The sequence below is a fragment of the Salminus brasiliensis genome, chromosome 14, assembly GCF_030463535.1.
Source record: "Salminus brasiliensis chromosome 14, fSalBra1.hap2, whole genome shotgun sequence".
NCBI lineage: Eukaryota > Metazoa > Chordata > Actinopteri > Characiformes > Bryconidae > Salminus > Salminus brasiliensis.
Window position 1 is genome coordinate 34,643,184 of NC_132891.1, and position 19,308 is coordinate 34,662,491.

The following is a 19,308-nucleotide window of genomic DNA, read 5'->3' on the forward strand; positions in this document are numbered from 1 at the left end:
AGCTTCAGTCTCAGTTCAAGATCCAACCCCAGCTTCAGTCTCAGTTTAAGATCCTACCCCAGCTTCAGTCTCGGGTCCAACCACAGTCTCAGTTCAAGATCCAACCCCAGCTTCAGTTTCGGGTCCAACCACAGTCTCAGTTCAAGATCCAACCCCAGCTTCAGTCTCAGTTCAAGATCCAACCGCAGCTTCATTCTCAGTTTAAGATCCAACCCCAGCTTCAGTCTCGGGTCCAACCACAGTCTCAGTTCAAGATCCAACCCCAGCTTCAGTCTCTGGTCCAACCACAGTCTCAGTTCAAGATCCAACCCCAGCTTCAGTTTCAGGTCAAACACCAGTCTCAGTTTAAGATCCAACCCCAGCTTCAGTTTCGGGTCCAACCATAGTCTCAGTTCAAGATCCAACCCCAGCTTCAGTCTCTGGTCCAACCACAGTCTCAGTTCAAGATCCAACCCCAGCTTCAGTTTCAGGTCAAACACCAGTCTCAGTTTAAGATCCAACCCCAGCTTCAGTTTCGGGTCCAACCACAGTCTCAGTTTAAGATCCTACCCCAGCTTCAGTTTCAGGTCAAACACCAGTCTCAGTTCAAGATCCAATCCCAGCTTCAGTTTCAGGTCAAACACCAGTCTCAGTTTAAGATCCAACCGCAGCTTCATTCTCAGTTTAAGATCCAACCCCAGCTTCAGTCTCGGGTCCAACCACAGTCTCAGTTCAAGATCCAACCCCAGCTTTAGTCTCTGGTCCAACCACAGTCTCAGTTTAAGATCCAACCCCAGCTTCGGTCTCGGGTCCAACCACAGTCTCAGTTCAAGATCCAACCCCAGCTTTAGTCTCTGGTCCAACCACAGTCTCAGTTCAAGATCCAACCCCAGCTTCAGTCTCAGTTCAAGATCCAACCCCAGCTTTAGTCTCTGGTCCAACCACAGTCTCAGTTCAAGATCCAACCCCAGCTTCAGTCTCATTTTAAGATCCAACCCCAGCTTCAGTCTCGGGTCCAACCACAATGTCAGTTTAAGATCCAACCACGGTGTCAGTCTCGGGTCCTACCACAGTCTCAAAAACATCCCATTCAACTGAAATCAGTCCATACATGTAAAGATTGAACACTAATACTGCTAAATGTTCCAATCAAAGTCATCACAAATCTACAGATCCACCCATCCTTGTATCTGTCCTCTGTACTGGGCTTATGAGACAGAACATCAGTTGCTGATCATTTCATGATTTATTGATCTAGTTTAAGTAATATATAACATCCTGGGAGTGAAGTTACCTCATTTCTTCAGCTTAACTCTCCAAAACAAACTACATAACGCTCATTCCTCTTCAACCACCACATTCTTTATTGATATTTTTGGTTACAGGAGATGGTTTCAACAGCTAATCACCATAAGTACACACACACTAGCAGAGAGTGAAACTGTCAAATAAATGCAAGAACATGAAGACTTTCCAGACGTGATGTTTCTGTAAGAGATACATGATGGCGAGGGGAACGGAGAGTTCAGAAGAAGAGGATGGAGGAGAGCAGGGGTCCCAACATGATGAGGAGGCTCAGCTTCACCCCCTCAGCTCCGTTACACAGGCTCCAGTCACAGCAGCTTTTCGTTCCGAGAGCTGTTCCCGCAGCACACTCTGCCCTGGTTGCACAGCCTTTCTCTGAGGCTTTCAGGCCCAGGGCGTTAACTGAGAGAAAGAGAGAGAGAGAAAGAGAGAGAGAGAGATAGATAGAGAGAGAGAGACTTCTTACTCTATATGTTATCTCTATATATGATACCATCTGATGCTAACATGACTGCTATTATTTGAACCCCTTTCAAAACTGAAAGCCTTTGGTGGCCTCAGGCCTGTATCTTGGATCTGATTGTATCTGGAACTGGAACGATGGCTCCCTCTCCTGGCCTGATCGGGTGGTACTGCACATACATGATCATGTATCCTGTGTTTTCACATAGGCTTTCGCTTTGGCCACACCATTGCCAAGCCCTTCTAAGCTCCACCAGGGGTTTTGCACACCTGGCTGTAATAGGCCTCATTAGCCATGCTCATCAAGCTTGGCTTTGAATTTCTTATTATGGACATGCCCTCTCTGTTCCTGCCGGCCTTCCTGTGTGCCTGTTATGTTGGCTTGCCCTACATAAAGCTACTGCTACGGCACATGCAGCCTGCCTCAACCCACTTGATTCAGAATCCATTGCACTGTTTTACCCTGAAATTGACGGCTTAGAGTGCCAAAGTCAGACTTAAACGGGTCTTAGAACCCCTTCATTCCCAGCTATAGGCAGTGGATTGATTGTATTCATGCATATCTGGTTATATGTACACTGCCTGTGTCCTATTATGTTGGGAAATGTGAAGTTTGTAATGGAGCCATTGTATGATGACGTTTTCGGCCTCACTGTATTCGAGTACTACACTTCAGCCCTACTGTCGACACAGAGCATCTGAAGTGTTAGTATTTCCACATTAGCATTAGTACAAGTACTACTCAGATGGGCTCAGATGGTGAGGTGGAGCTGTATCTTACCTTTAGATGAGTGGCAGAGGTCTGCATTGCTAGGACAGGATGTAATCAGGGGTATACATGGCGACCCAGTGCACGCAAAACACACCAGTGCTTCGGAGGCCTGTAAAGCTTCAGAGGGACAAGAGCAAACCAATAGAATGAGAGGATGTAGCCAGTTCGGCCTGCTTAAATGAACACAAGTGAACTAAGTCCACATTTTCTCAGTCAGAGAAGACTTTCATGTTCTTACTGTATTTGTGGGAACAGCAGCAGTAATATATATATATTCTATAAAATGGGTGGCATTTACAATAAGCTCAAAAAAGCTCCTAAAAATTTTCAAAGCTTAAAGCTATTATTCAACATGAAATATAAGAAAAAATTATTTTAATAAACACTAATACTAAGATTATTTATTTATTTATTTACGTTTTGACCAGCACAACATTTACATTTAAAATATCATCAAATAACTTTTATTTATTTGAATCAGACCTTGATTTATTTATTTATTTGTAGGATTAGGTACACTGTTTAGGCACACTGTAAAAAGCTACACACACACACAAAAAAATACTTCATATGGTAACAAGCAGATCAACTGGGTTTCTTTAACTTTGTATAAATATAAATATGTTAAATATTGTATTTAATTAATTTTTGTTTGTTTAATAAACATATCATAAGTTGGTTCATCGGTTCAACCTAAAACAAAGGGACTTCATATGATAACAAGCCAATTTAGATTTATTTAACTCAAATAAACTCAAAAAGACTTTCCAAGCACAAACGGTTCTACATAGTACTGCAAAAAGAGGACCATGCAGAACCAAGCAATTTCTATATATATATATATATATATAGAACCATCTACCAAGGCTCTCCACCACTGGAGAACCCTTTAATCAGGTTCTTCTAAGAGAATATAAAACCTTTTCTGAAAACAGCTTTGGTTAAATCACTGCATTTCACTGCCAAGATTAATACCATAGCACTGTACCTGCAGATAACAGAAAGCAGAGGAGCACCAGTGTGGACAGAGGCTTCATTGTTGAGGGTTGGAGAAGAAGAAAGTGTGGAGGAGAGCTGAGGTGGAGGTGGATGGGTTGGTATTTATATAAGTGTCTAAGAGGATGTGGTTGTGACTTCCTCAAAACTCTCCATGGTTACCTCACCTTAAGTAACCTCCAGGCCTTGTGGTTTGGACAATCACAGTGAACCATTGTCTTTGATATGCATCATATCTACAGCATATTTTATTCATATCTCAACCTACATACAGTTTCTTCCTTTTACAGCAGGATCCACATGGGGACACCAGCCTTTTCATTGTGTCTGGAGTCAAGGCCATTAAAAAGAGTTGATCCTGCTTTTGTTAGAGTAACTCTGGAGTCTCTACTGTCCAGAGAAGAAGACGTTCTACTAGATGTTGAAGCTTTGATCACATTGCAGGATGCAGGATTCAAGCAATCTCTTCCAAACGTATTGAAAGAAGGGAGCATTAACCATCATCCCCGAGAATGCAGTACTTCTACTGCTCCACAGCTCCTCAATGCTGGGGGGCTTTATACCCCTCTACTAGCCCACGCCTGGCATTAGGCAGCATGATGCTGATAGGTTCAGCAGGTTTATCTGCTCCAGACAGTCCTATTCTATTGGCAGTACTTCTCTACAGGGACTAGACAAGCTGTGTCTGTGTGCATCTGTGTCAGTGGTGGTCGCAGCTTGGAGAGTAGCTGAATGCATCATTAGAATGGGTGTCCACAAACTTTGGGACATACCTTCTAATCACCTGATCCAACTAATCTCCAGCAGGATGGTTGAAGACCAGCTGTTTCATAGGCAGTAAAGTCTTCAGCTGACCGCTTCCTTTCACCATCACTGTGGACCACCCTCAATGGTGTTCATCACATCTTCATGGGTTAATTGTGCAGAACTTTGGAAAATCTGGTGAAGGTCCTCTCCAGCAGTCTTCATGGATCATGCTGAAAAAAGAAAGAAAGAGTGGCCTAGCCAGTCTCCAGACCTCAACCCCATAAAAAATTGTGGCGGGTGTTGAAAGTCTGTGTTGCCCAGCAACAGCCCCAAAACATCACTGCTCTAGAGGAGATCTGCATGAAGGAATGGGCCAAAATACCAGCTACAGTGTGGGCAAACATGTGAAGTGAAGACCTACAGGAAACGTTTGACCTCTGTCACTGCCAACAAAGGTTATGTTATAAAATATTGAGTTGAATTGAGTTATTTTCCACCATAATTTACAAATATTTGTCCTCTAGATGGCGCTGCTCCACTGCACCATCAAGCATGAGTTTGCTAACCCAGACCAGAGCCAGATAGGCCTACACAAATATACACAAGTGAACCATGACCTCTGGTTCTGCTCTTAGCCAAAGTCCACATTTTCTCAGTCGGACACAGAAGACTTTCATGTTCTTACTGTGTTTTGTGGGAACAGCAGCAGTAATATAGAAGAAATAAAGATAAAGATGAAACAATGCTTCAATATTTTCAACAAGATTTATTATTTATTTATTTATTTATTTTTTCATCTTTTGTAGTTTGAAAAAAGGGCCCAAGGCAAAAGTTTGGGCTCCCTGCATGGTCAGAACTTAGTAACACCGTCTTTGACAACGATCACAGCTTGTAAATGCTAGTATGGATCACACCCTGAGATGGAACAGGAGGACGGGCTCAGAGAATCCTTTTTGGCTTGGAGACCGGGTCAACTTTCCTGTCATCTGCCCATGAAGCCCGGCCTTCCTGTTGAAGTGGTGATTGATGGAAGAAAGGTGGGGGAGATGGTGTGGAGGTGGGCTAAACTGAGAAGGGGGGTTCATATGGGGCTTGGAAGGAAAATATTTGGGGGGTGGACCTTCTGCCAAAGTCACCCACACCAGGAATCATACCCCAGTGTCCCAGAAGTAGTGATGTTATCTGTTACTCAGATAAAAGATGGAGAGAGGACGAGTGGAAAGGTCAGAGGAAGTGGGTGGAGGAGATCAGGGGTCCCAGCATGATGAGGAGACTCAGATTAACCCCCTCAGCTCCGTTACACAGATTCATGTTACAGCAAGTTGGCCTCACTGTCCCAGTTGTTGCTGGCGAAACACATTCTGCCATGCTTGCACATCTCTTTGTGGTGTGGGTCTGATTAACTGTACGTGAGAGAAAATGAAGGGTTAATAGGGTTCAGACTGATTGGGAAGAAAACTGAAGAGCCTGTTTTATCTGAGGGGAAATAAGGAAGATTAGGTTGGGAAAGGTAAATGTGGAATTGAAGTAAAAGTACCTCACCGCCATTGAGAAATTGAGCAGTGCCTCATTTTAGTTCCACACAAACTTCAAGCTCAACTCCATAACTTTTCATTCAAATTAGCCCCTGGAAACCTGCACTAGTAAAAATATAGGTCCTACAAAGGGTTCTTTGATTAATGCCACAGAAGAACCATTATGGGTTCCACAAAGAACCACGTTTGTAAAAGAGACGTGAGTGTGAAGAACCTTTAAAAGGTTTAAAGAAGTTAATGTTAAGGTTCTTTACCGCTTGCATCTCTTACAAAAATGGTTCTTCCTCTATGCCAGTGGTACTCAAACAGGTACTTTTTAGGTCCACTGGGTTAAAGGTCCATAGAGGACAAACTGTCCAGCTTTTGGTGGACACCTCTTCTAATGATTGCATTCAGCTATTGCTTGTCTGGGCCCTGTAGAGAGAAGTACTGCCAATAGAATAGGACTCTCTGGAGCAACAAAAAGGATAAACTCATTTTAATATCCTTGTTGTGTGGGTTCTGTTCTGTGTCCCTTTCTGCCCTCAAAACACCATATTTTTGCCCCACTTTTGCCCCACTTCCACACATGCTTCAGTATGCTTAAGGCGTACACAGCCCAAATGAAACAATGTGTCCAAACAGGTGTCCAAAAATCAAACAGGTGTCCAAATACTTATGTCCATACTTTGTAAATCTATAAAAAGTATAGACTGCGGTGCTGCAGGTGATTTTGTGCCCCATGAAAAGATACTTCACTGGGCCCCACAACTCTTTAGTTCTAACAATTTGGCCCTTGTCCTAGAATTGTCCTAACACCACCAGCCCCCACCCATACGGCAACACTCAGTACAGACCTCTATATCCATCACTATGTGCAAAAACATTGCAGTTCAGTGGGAGAAATGACACCGTGATGCAGTTACCCAGTCTTTACACTTGGGTAACTAAGGGTGAAATGGCCAGATGGAGACCGCGGGAGGCGATGTGGCTCTGGCTTGATCTTGCGGTTGAAGCTGACTGATGTTCTGTGAGTAGTTTTGTTTAATATTTGCATGTGGGACAGCAGGAAATGGTAGAAGTAGATCCGGCGAAGTTTAGAGAGATTACGAAGATTTATTATAGATTTTATACTTGCAATAAAAACATTTAGGTCCGGACCCAGACCGGAGTCCACCTGTCAAGTACCCCTGTTCAATGCCATCAATCAAATAACCCTTGTAGCACCTTTGCTTTTTAGAGTGTGAGACTGAGAGTGGTGTATTACACTGTAAAAAAAGTAAGAAATCGTAAAATAAATGGCTGCCAAACAAAAAACACAAAATTAACGTTAAATATCCAGACAAAACAACAAATTTATGGAAATTCTCATCAAAGTTTCTGCAAAGAAACAGCAATATTGTAGAGATTTTCCTGAATTATGACGATCAATCATTTTCATTGCTGCCAGTCATTTGACTGTTTTTTTTTGTACACAGACTATACAAATTTTACCTAAAATTACAAAGAAAAAACTCAAATTGTCAGTTTGGACAAAAAAACTTTAGATTTTTATATGCATTTATACAATTATAAAAGATTTTTGTAATTTTACATACATTTGATTGTGATTTGAGAAAATAAATGTCTAAATAATATAGTATTTTTCATGTAAAAATAATTTTTTATTTAGTCATTTTTGCCATAATACCTAAATACAAAAAGAACAGTTGGGCTTTTTATTGTATACAAAGTTTTGTATACAATAAAAAAATAGGTATAAAATAAAAAAAAAGATTTTATTTTCGTGCACAGAATCATCTACGGTTCTGGGGTTGAGGTCTTACCAGTGGTAATGCAGCTATCCTGGTATGGGTTGCACTTATTCGTTGTTGTACATGGCAGGGTGGTACATGTATAACACGTCAGTGCTTCAGAGGTCTGTAAAGCTTCAAAGATGAACAAAGTAAACAACGTTATAAAACAACAACAACAAAAACAGCCTAAACTAACATTTGATGGTATAGCGGTGTTCAGCACTGATGATCATTTACATTAGCCTGTACCTTCAGACAAAAGGATGCCGATGAGGACCAGCGTGACCTGTGGCTTCATTGTTGCGCACTAGTTGAGAGAGTATAATGGATTTCAGTGTATTTGTGTAATCTGAGGAGGCGTGGCTTTGTCTGTTCCTACATAACACTTTCCATCACTGCATCATGCTCTGCTCTCACACCCATTTGTTTCTATCTCTGACCTGGGTACTATCTCAGTTTCAGGTACAGTCACAGACTCAGGTACTATTTTAGTCTCAGGTCCTTTTTCAGTCTTACCTTCTATCTCAGACTCAGGTACTGTCTTAGACTAAGACACTATCTCAGACTCAGCTACAATTTTAGTCTCAAGTACTTTTTCAGTCTAAGCTACTATCACAGACTAATGTAATATCTCAGTCTCAGGTATTGTCTTAAACTCAGATACGTAGCTGAGGAAACCCCATTTTTAATTCTTCATTTTTCATTTTTTTTATTTAGATCACTTAAAGATATAAAGAGAGCACACAAAGATATGATAATAACATAAATATGTAGAAATACATCCGAGTGGCACTTTTTTAAAATAAATTAAAGCCCCGTTTACATGCGTCCGGATATTTCTGAACATGTCTCTCTAAAACACTGAAATGCTAGTGTGAACATTTCAGCCCAGCAGGGGTCGCTGACACCTTATCAAATTTGATGTCAAATTCCTCAAAAAATGTCTAGTGTAACGACCAAAGCAGACCTAAATATAGTGCCAGGTTCTCACTGTATGTTCAAATAGCAGGTCTCTCATACTCGCACACAGTGATACAAAACTCGATTTGTACCTGGAAAAAAATGTCCCACACTCACAATAAGTTTTTATTATTAATAATGAATAATTACACATTCCAACAGAAATAGGTGGTAGTTATCCATCACTGTGTTCATTATTAGAACATCTCCAAAGTTCTCCTCTCTCATGGAGTCTAGTATTATTTAGAGTTCTCCTCAGATCAACACCTGGTTTGGTGGTAAATCAGGGCTTAATGATGGTAAATCAGGTGATCTGCTGCTGCTGCTGCTGCTGATGGAGTTGAACACATCCTCCACGCTGTGCTGGCTGGACTGGGGGGCGTCCAGGAGAAACCTGGAGGAACCGAGCTCTGTTCTTCAGACTAGCTTACCGACAAGATCTCACTACTTTCTTTCTTCAGAATGAGAAGCTCTTGTTTCTCCTTTTTACTGGATTTATGTTCACCTGCTTTATCTGATCTGATGAGATCTGAAGCTTCTACAGAAAGAAAACTCTTACACTCACCACAGTGCTGCATGCTGATTTTTATTCACAGAAAAATTGACAGGTCTTGGACCTGTACATTGTATAATTGTATAAGTAAAATCAGTCAGTAACTGGTCAGCTGGTCTATTTGTCATTAAAGTAATGACTGTAGGTCAGTCTGCTACCATTGGAGTGAAGCCTCCTCATTTCTTCAGCCTGAATGCAGAATAAAACTATGCTTAATACCAACATCTTAACAAAAGACATTTACCACACTCACTATCATCAATTAGTAATGGAGAAAATGACATCCTTTCCATACAGGAATATTAATGGTTATAGAAATAAATGACTAAGAGAGTTCAGAGGATGGAGGAGAGCAGGGGTCCCAGCATAAGGAGGAGACGCAGATGAACCCCTTCAGCACTGTTGCACAGATCCCCCTCACAGCATCTCCAACTGGCTGTTAAAGTACATTTACATTACCTTTTTTTCTGCACTGTATCTAGAGGGTTATAGAAAACAGAGGGTTAGAGAGGTTCAGTTGGGAAAACCACTGATATTTAGTCAACTTACATTTACTACTATACTATTCCCTGATTCCTATAAGGAACTGAAATCTCTAATGATTTACAATATTTAATACACTGGTTCAGCCTGAAGGAAAATTAGAAAACCCAATTTTTTCTTAATTCTTCATTTTTCATTTGACTTAGTTTAGATTACTTTAAAGATTTGATAAGAACAGTCCAAAAAGATTTACTTCAGAACTACATTTACTAAAGATTTTCAAAGACAGTACTGTAATAATAAATACACATGCATCAGGATATTTCTGAACATGTAGCTTTTTCTCTCTTAAACATTGAAATGCAAGTGTGAGAATTTCAGCCCAGCAGGGGGCGCTGACACCTTATCAAATTTGATGTCAAATTCCTCAAAAAATGTCTAGCGTAACGACCAAAGCAGACCTAAATATAGTGCCAGGTTCTCACTGTATGTTCAAACAGCAGGTCTCTCATACTCTCACACAGTGATACAAAACTCAATTTGTATCGATGTACTCCACATTCTGGGCAGTGGTGGCTCAGCGGTAAGACCATCAGGCTATTTATGGCAGGGAACTGAATGCAAACAAGCTTTTGAGAAGTGCTGCTTCACAAGAAAAAGTCAGGGTATGCAAAAGAGTTCCAAAAGTGCAGGTACTGCAGGTACTGCAGGTACTGGCTTATCAAGCACTACTGAGGCTTAATCACAGGGTGGTAAAAAGACTTGTAGAACATTTTTCACTCCAAACAAATTCACATACTTACTATTTATACTTCACAGTACTTTTCAGTAAATGCACTCAAGACATTTTAGGGGTAGTTCAGGAAAGGTCTTGCTTATAAATGACTGTTTATAAATGAAACACAGACCTAAACATAGCTCTTTATAACTTATCATACCGCTTGCCTCCCAAAACCCCATAAACCCTCAGTTGTTAGGCTGTGAAGGGTGAACTGCAGTATAGTTAGTGGACAGTGAGGTTAAGCGTTTTACCTCCTAGTCCGGTAAAGCAGCGGTCGGCATTCTTATCACACTCTATATTTGCACAAAACAAGTAGGCACAGCCTCGACACTTCAGTGCTGTGGAGGCCTGGAAAGCTGTGTAAAATAAACAAGCAAAGTAAAGACATTTAAAACCAGTACATCAAAGCCCAGTAAAACACCAGAACATCTAACACTGACCAGTCTGCGCTCTTATAAATCATAAAGCAGGTTAAAGCATATTTCCAATGATTAACACTAATAAATGAATACATGAATGAATAAATCCTGCAACAAACGTCCGTCTGTACCTTCAGACAAAAGGAAGCAGAGCAGCAGTGTGATCTGCGGCTTCATGGCTGATGGTTTGAGAAGGTGAGAATCTGGAGGAGAAGGAGAAATGGAAGTGGACTTGATTTATATGTTCTAGGAAGGCGTGGCTGTCCTACTATCCTATATCCTATGCATACTATGCTGAAATCAATGGTTTTGCCCACCAAGCTCACAGTGTTATGACCCGGTACCTGTAGTTTTCAGCATATCGCTGCATTTGATTGGTCCAACGAAGTCCCGTAAGTTGATTTTGATAGGAGAACGAACTCCTATTGAATTAAAAATTGTTTACAAATGTAATGGGAGGAACGTAAATGAAGAGTAAAAGTATTTTTTTACCTCATAAAAATAAAAGTATTAGTAAAGTACTGTCTTTTAAAACAACTCTTTAAAGTACAATATGTCCAAAAAGCTACTAAAGTAAATGTAGCACATTACTACTGCCCACCTCTGACTAATATATCCTTATCCAATTAGACCGACCCAATTCTGCATTGGGTTCAGCCCTTATGCAGGTCCTGCAGATGACCAATCTCTTCCAGCTAAGACTGTCATTCACTTAATTCGTAAGTGTAGCCCCGCCTTTTTACTGTAAGGGCCAAAAACTGGGGGATTTCTGGGAGAAAATAAAACAAAAAAGGGCCAATATCAGCACAGGGAAAACTAACTGCTGGAATTTAACCCCGTATATATACGGGATGGGCGGAGCTACACATCATGCATGACCGGCCAGCAGAGGCGCTAGACCTGTGGTAGCTTCACTTTTCAGAGACGTTGCGCTGCCCATGCTTTCTGAACTGCATCTGAAGAGACTAAACATCAGAACCCTCATTCCCAGACTTTGCGTTTCCTGTAAACAGCCCCTAGATTTTCCAGGATCAAGTTTTTGTAAAAACAAGAGCTGGAGGTATGTGGGATGTTCTCCGCCTTAGTCCCATCTCCTGCTCCAGAATCTGTCCTGATGTCACAATTCTCCTGGACCTACCAGGTACTGCAGTGGTGGTCTTCCTTTCAGAATGCTGGATAGCATTGACCACAGGGTTGTAAGTACGCCAAGCTACTACTGTTGGGTCCTTAAACATAGCCATTAATCCTCTCTGCTCCAGAGGAACCATGGCATGGCTGATCCTGTGATCTGACCCTGACTTTCTTATCTGGATTGCTGATCAGTTCAGATTTGGTAGCTCACTTATTAACTAGTGTAACAATGTAAAAACTCATTTTTCATGTTTAATTAACCTGAATGTGATTGGGTGAGGGCCTTCTGGAGTAGGATCTCGCTAATCCTCTATGTAAATAAGTACGTAACAAGTTAAGGTCAGACTTAAGCCACTCTCACATCTCCAAACCTTCAGATCCCAGACAGCCATTTGTCAGTTTCATGGCTTAGATGGTGTACACCAGTGTGTTTGAGTGTTTGTAAAGACAACGTCAGACCACATCAAGCCGATAAGCTACAGGGCAGGAATACGCGACTGAGAGCACAACGCCTAAAGGCCTAAAGGCAAACGAACTCTTTGCTTTATCCACCAGGTGGCGCCGCTCTACCTACAGACCTACAGTATAGGTCACTTCTCAAGCTTTAGGCTGAACGCTGCTTGGTGAGGCACATTCGAGATGCCCTGGGCAGATACGTACTGACACGTCCCGCTGCTCTTATGTTCAGGAAGTAACAGTTATGCTTCATCACATTTCGTCGCGAGCCCTGATCTTGCTGCATCTCTCAACTCTCAGCTGTTTCTTCCATTTTCTGTGTTTTTTGCACCGTTTGGAGGATGGTGGGTGATTGAAGGTCTGGATACACCAACCAAATGATCTCGTACTGCTCAGATATGGAGCTTTTTACTTCTTGTTTTCACAGGTGTCTTAAACCTTGGCACAGGATAACACTGTGGTCCAGTGAAAAACATTGGACAAAACATCTCCATTGTCTGTTTTAGTTTTCTAGTTTTCTCCATGGTTTGAATGCTGTAGCTGCTTCTGTACCCTGAGTAAATAATTCTGGATGAATGGACCAATCGAAATGCTCTGAATTACTTGCAATAAACTCATATTTTATGTTGACTTCCATTCAAAGTGAAGGGCATTTTTGCGTTCTCCTGTAAAGTCACCATTTTGGAGATACATGTTTTTCTTTGGACAGCGACAATATGTAGATATGAACAAAATTGTAAAGTGAATTTTCCATCCCTCAGTATATATATATATATATATATATATATATACATACTGAGGGATGGAAAATTCACTTTACGTTTTTGTTCAGTAGCTACAGGTATATATATATATATATGTATATATATATATATATATATATATATATATATATATATATATATATATAAAATATCAGTTTCTCTGGTTTTACTATTTACATGCTATGTGTTTATGCTGAAATATGGATAAAAATATACACATATGGATTCATTTTATTATTATTATTATTATTATTATTATTATTATTAATAAAATAAATTATAATAAGTAAAATAAAGACTAATTTCAGTCAGTCTGTTTATTAAGAGACACTTTATGATGAAGCTGGAATGGAGTCTCCTCCTTTCTCCAGCTCAACTGTCCAATAAAACAACATGACCCTTCACCCTGTTTAACCCCCACACTCTTTCCTGATAATCAGGTTACATGAAACGCTCTTAACAGATAATTGTATCATATGCTACACACACATACACACACCTACACACCTACACACACACACACACACACTCAAACACATTAGCAGAGCTTGAAACATTAAAAGAAATGCACAAATAGAAGCACTACAGAACTCCAGACCACAGACTGTGCTGTAATGCTAATGCTAATCACTGTTGTGAGACGACCTCATTGTTTTATTGTTAGTCCAGAATAACCGAGCTCCATTAACATCGGGACACAGATCTTGTGAGAAGTGTCAATGTCCCTGTCTCTGTGCAGGTTCTGCGTACGATGCATTTTGAGCTGCTGAGGCCTAAACTGCTGATGGTGGTAAATTAAGCCTTGTTAAACTACATATTACACCTCAACGAAAGCTACATACTATTTACACCCCAAACAACGACTAATCATCACAACAAGCAATTACTAACCATACATCTACATTCCCCCCTGCTTCGCTGCCGTTCACACTCTTCTCTGCTTATCTCTGCTATCTTTTATACCTGTTGGGTTTCAGAGCACATCTGCTGTCAGAAGTTCTACAGGCATCAACAAAGACAACAATTCTGCTGTGGAGATCTTAACAAAAAGAGCTGAAGGGTGAAGGGTGAACTGCAGTACAGTGGGGGACGGTGAGGTGAATTTCAGGTATAACCATCAAGGAGAAGTAGCTGCTGTTTTGTAGACATTTGTGATGTGTGGGCTAAACTATGTATAGAAGATCAGACTGAATTTTAAGGGCAGAACTGGAAACAAAACTGTAAATTGTAGACCTTATTGTAGACCAAACTGTAGACTTTGTTGTAGACCAAACTGTAGACCACACTGTAGACCCTGTTGTAGACCAAACTGTAGACCAAATTGTAGACCAAACTATAGACGTTGTTGTAGACCAAACTGTAGATCTTGTAGACCAAACTGTAGACCTTGTTGTAGACCAAATTGTAGACCAAACTATAGACCTTGTTGTAGACCAAACTGTAGATCTTGTAGACCAAACTATAGATCTTGCTGAAGACCAAATTGTAGACCTTGTTGCAGACCAAACTGTAACCTTGTTGTAGACCAAACTGTACATCTTGTTGTAGACCAAACTGTACATCTTGTTTTGGACCAAACTGTAGACTTTGTTGTAGACCAAACTGTAGACCAAACTGTAGACTTTGTTGTAGACCAAACTGTAGGCTTTGTTGTAGACCAAACTGTAGACCAAACTGTAGACTTTGTTGTAGACCAAACTGTAGACCTTTTTGTAGACAAAATTGTGAACCTTGTTGTAGACCACATTGTAGACCTTGTTGAAGACTAAACTGTAGACTTTATTGTAGAGCAAACTGTAGACTTTATTTTAGACCAAACTGTAGATCTTGAAGTAAACCAAACTGTAACCTTGTTGTAGACCAAATTGTAGACCTTGTTGTAGACCAAACTGTAGACTTTGTTGTAGACCAAACTGTAGACTTTATTGTAGACCAAACTATAGATCTTGTTGTAGACCAAACTGTAGACTTTGTTGTAGACCAAACCATAGATCTTGTTGTAGACCAAACTGTAACCTTGTTGTAGACCAAACTGTAGACTTTGTTGTAGACCAAATAGTGAACCTTGTTGTAGACCAAACTGTAGATCTTGTTGTAGACCAAACTGTAGACTTTGTTGTAGATAATGTTAATCTGCTCTAGAGAGTCCTATTCTATTGACAGTACATTTGCACATCTGTGTCAGCGATGGGTTTAGTCTAAAGACCAGAGTAAACATTGGAGGGTAAATGAGCAATGACAAAAGGAGATATGAGCAAACAGGCGAGGGTAAAGAAACAGAAAGCCATCCAAGAAGGGGCAAAAAAACAAAAAACAAGAGACAAAGGAAGGTCTACCGCTTGGTAAGCAACAAAAGATGGCAAAGGCAAAGGCAATACATCACAGACAGGTGTACAAACATACAGGTATCCACTGTCACTGCCATGCACACACTGTATATATCATTTTTTTCTATACCTTATTTCCTGATGAATGTGTAAGATCATTTACATTGCTTAATGGAAGTCCATTGAAAGTTAAGGGGGTTCCTGATCGTCCATTTATCACTTAAAAGGGTATTAAAGCATTTTCTCTATTAAAGCTTCTCTATCTGAGCTTCGTTGTGTTTGAGGCTAAAGTTCTCTAAACTACATTCAGGTATTATAAGAAAAAAAAACAGGTTCCTCTGGACAGTTTATTAGGTATTCCATCAAAGTATGTATTAGGTGCACCATCAATGCCAATGTAAATGTAAATTTACTCAGAAATAAAATCACCAGCTGTTCTCTATGTTGCTGAAGTGACATCACATCACCCCCCTTCCTTCCTTCCCACCACCACCAGTTTGGTCTCGATAGCTGCTCCAGGGCAGGCTTTACCAGTTTGTCAGGATCTGTGAAAGTCCCGATGTTGCAGGACCTGAGCTGATGCCAAGGTTAGGCTATGCCAAAAATTGTTCCCATCTCATTAATTATCAAGATTAAATATTACGCTTTACTCCTTATGTCTCCTGAGTCTTCTGGTAGAGCTGTGTGTATTTATATAGTTAATTTTACAGCTCTAGGCCGGCCCTATGGTCTAACTGCCTGTTAAACTGCCTGTAAACATGTAAATAAAGATTTTACCACTTTATAAATTAATAATAACAAATTCTACCAGCACAAACTAAACTAAATCACATATACTAACACTGTCTACCTCAGCTTTATGGGACAGTATAATAATTACTGCATTTCACACCAGAAGTAAAAGCACAAGGCCTCCACATTTTTGCTGATAAATGATCTGATTAAAGCCCATTTTAAGTGACAAGACAAAGCCTCTCATTTCTTTAACTCAAATAAAACGACACAACACTGATCTTAGCCTTCACACTCTTTATTGATCACACACACATACACACATTAGTAAAGAGTGCAAATGGGCATGACTTTTGACTCTGACACTCCTGAAAGAGAGAAATGATGGAGAGAGGCGCCTCAGAGAGTTCAGAGGAAGAGGATGGAGGAGAGCAGGGGTACCAGCATGATAAGGAGGCTCAGCTTAACCCCCTCAGCTCCGTTACACAGATCCCCCTGACAGCAAGTTATCTTCCCGGCAGCTTCTGGTGACTCACACATAGCTTTGGTTGCACATCCTTTCCCAGACAGTGTAATGCCGAGCACTGTGGCTGAGAGAAACAGAAGTTCAAAAGGACAAAAGTCAGTTACACCATATTTGGATAGGCCACCGGCCCTGCTGTCTAACTGCATCTTATTATCAAGTGTCAAAAATTCCAGCAGGGCCTCTATCGTCAAAAGCATCCCAGTGCAGCGATGTCTTGTCATGGCGGGAGTTCTTATCTCCAGATAAACAAATTTAGGGGTGGAGCCACAGACAAAACATGTAAATTAGGCCTAAACACAAGGAAAGCCTCGATACATACTCGATACTCGATTCGATACATTTTTCCCTTTTTTATTGAATTAAATGAGTTAAGATTTTCTATCTCACCTGTTCCAGAAAAGCAGCGATCGAAACCAGAATTACAGTCAGTGGTTGTACACACCGAGTTGAGACAGTTGTTACACTTCAGCGAGGCGGAAGACTGAAAAACTTCACAGGTAAACAGACAAACTAGTGAAACTGGCAGCTAAAAACAAACAAATACCATCTATATCATCTAAACAATGCAAATTATATAGCAAAATACTAATTTGAGTTAATTTTGATGTATTATTCTTATTATTGATAATTATTGTTATTCATAATTGCATAAGAAAAGTTCTAAGACAAAATATCAGAACGTTCCAAAGGGCATTCATGATTCCTGATACTGATAATTCAGCTAACACCACTGTGACTAAGCAACACTGATACACTCTTACAGTAAATCTAAAAAAAAGCATTTAATACAGATATTGTTATTATTATTAATAATAATAATATTATAAACACATGCAAAACTGCATAAAAAAGATTGTATATCATCCCTGTCAATCAAAAACCTCCTAATTCTTCACTTTTCTGCCAGCTGTTCTTTACATTCTGACCAAATCCCATGAAGAATGGACCAATGAAAATGCTCTAAAAAGACCTATAACCATAACAGCAATGGCAGTATTCAAATCTGTAGCATATGGCCTCTATACCTGCAGACAGGAGGAAGAAGACGAGCACCAGCATGACCTGCGGCTGCATTGTTGGTGGATTTGAGGAGCTGCTCGTCTGAAGAGGTGACCTTGATAATGGACTTCTTGAGCGGACTTGATATATATCTGTTCCAGGGGGGTGTGGCCTAGAGGTGAATGGTTGCTGCTCAGATCCTTACTTTGGGGGTGTGAATCTCTCTCTTTTCTCTCTGAAGTGATTCGCTTCACTTCTGAATCAATATGATTCAGTTCATGATGTTCGTGATGTGATTCATGAATTCTGGCCTCGTCCAGTTCGTCTTCTGTTGGCAGTGTGAAAGCGAGAGTGCTCAGGCTTGATTAAAGACCATTAACATTCAGGAGAAATGGGAAGTCTGTGATTGTGCTGTCTGATTGATTGTGCCCACCTGGTTTCACCTGCAGGCGGTTTCGAACAATCCATTCCGCTGGGTGTAACATGAGCTGAGACACCATTTCACTAGTGTGTGTTTTTCTGGTTAGTCTGAAACCTGTTATCTGACAGTGCAGTCTGAGGATTGAGTACACCCGGCATTAACAGCACTTTTGGTGATGACGTTCAGATTTCGCTTTCCCGCATGGAAAGCCCGGTGTAAACACTTTCCCAAGATGCACTGTGATCGGATTCCTCAAACCACACTGGGAGGTGGTCAGAATCTGATCTCATCCACATTTAATACAAATGTATGAACTGGTGTTTTCTGTGTTCGGATTCTGTCTGTCTTCTCTCTCTCTCTTTCTCTCTCTCTCTCTCTTTCTCTCTCGCTCAGTCGTCCTCGTTTTCTTCCTCTCCTGTGGTTTAAACAGTCTGATGCCTTTTCTGACAGAGCCTTTACCATCAATAGTTCCACGGCATTGTAAAGGAACCCCCACCGTTCCCCCAGCCTGTTCCCTGTCTCCTGGAGGAGGACAGTTTGGATGAAGCTGTTGTTTACAGGATGTAAAACAGGGAATGATGTACGTGTTGGTGACTTTTTAAGTAAAGTCTGATCTCATCTGATCTCACTGGATACGCGTTTTAATGATGAGTGTAATCAGAATCTGGTCAAAGTGGACCCAGATGCTGTAAACAGGCCCAGGGTTAACCACCATCGACCAAGGCCTACCACAGAGTTCTGTCTGTATAATTTATAAGAAGAATATATAAACAGTATATAAGAGGCTAAAAGCAAGTCTGGCAATTTCTGACCTACAGTGGTAGTTCAATGGAATTCAAAGCAAAAGCTGTTCCCAGGAATTTGTTCTCTATCCTAAAGAACTCTTTGAGAACCTCTAGAGAAAATGAGACTGAGTTTCCTGAAGGCTGATCCTCTTCTAAACAGGTTTGGTGGAGCGTTCCTAAGAATTCTGCCAAGTTTTGTATATGTGTGTGTGTGTGTGTGTGTGTGTGTGTTTTAATATGTAGTAGAACATGAGCTGCTCCAGGATAAATTAATTGTCTTTGTTTCCATGCTCTTGTTATTGACACTCGGCATTGGCACCAAATACTTCAAATGCCTGATAAATTCTCTGGAATACCTTCAGCAGAGTGCATGTAATGCTATACTAATAACGCAGGTAGA